The following is an 822-nucleotide window of genomic DNA, read 5'->3' as shown; positions in this document are numbered from 1 at the left end:
AGGTGCTGGACTATCACAGCCTGTGGGGTTTCAAACTCTTTCATGTTTCCCACAGCTGGTTAGGTCTGAAGCATACAGAGTTTGGAGCAGGGGAGGACAATTATTTCAGCTACGGGGCCACTTAATAAGTTTTGGCGAGCTGTTGAGGCCTGCCTATAACAAGCACCCACACCTTGGTTGCCATCTGGGGACCCCCCATGGGTGGGATAAAGCCCCTCCAAAGGCCAGATCTGTGCTACAGGACAGTTTTTATCCACCCCTGGTTTGGTGGGGTCTTCTGCCCACCGAAAAAAGTGGAGATGCTGGGGATTGAACCCAGGACTTCATACATGCAAAGCATGCACTCTACCACTGAGCTACATCCCCCTTTCACAGCCTTCCTGACTGCATCCCCACACTGCCAGCCCATGTTCATTGTGGCATCAGCAATGACTCCCATGTGCTCGTCTGCCTTGGCACTGACGAGAAGGGAGTTCCCCAGCCTGTAGGTCTGCTGCTGGTTCTTCCTCCCCAGGCGCATTACCCTGTGCTTGGCAGGGTTGAACCCCATCCTGCTCCCATCAGCCCAACCCTGTAACCTGTCTAGATCCGATTGCAGCCTATTCCTCCCTTCTAGCATGCCCATCTGACTCTAGGCATCAACTCCACAATCTCCTAGTGTTTTTATGAGAATGGGGTGAGAGACCATGTTGAAGGCCTTCCTAAAGTCCAGAAAGACTATATCTACTGCAACCCCTGCATGTAAGGATTTGGTGACCTGGTTGTAAAAGGTCACCCGGTTGGTCTGACAAGACCTGCCCCAATGAACCCATGTTGGGTGCC

At 52.6% G+C, this 822-nt stretch overlaps 1 non-coding gene across 1 annotated transcript; it reads right to left on the bottom strand.

Moving 5' to 3' along the window:
- Positions 1–294: 294 nt before the first annotated feature.
- TRNAA-UGC (transfer RNA alanine (anticodon UGC)) lies at positions 295–366 on the bottom strand. Its single transcript has one exon. It is a non-coding gene; the product is annotated as a tRNA-Ala (tRNA).
- Positions 367–822: the final 456 nt, after the last annotated feature.

The sequence above is a fragment of the Crocodylus siamensis genome, unplaced genomic scaffold (genome assembly GCF_052110815.1).
Source record: "Crocodylus siamensis isolate JL-2025a unplaced genomic scaffold, ASM5211081v1 HiC_scaffold_352, whole genome shotgun sequence".
NCBI lineage: Eukaryota > Metazoa > Chordata > Crocodylia > Crocodylidae > Crocodylus > Crocodylus siamensis.
The sequence above is the reverse complement of the archived record's forward strand: the minus strand, read 5'-3'. Positions and strand labels throughout refer to the sequence as shown.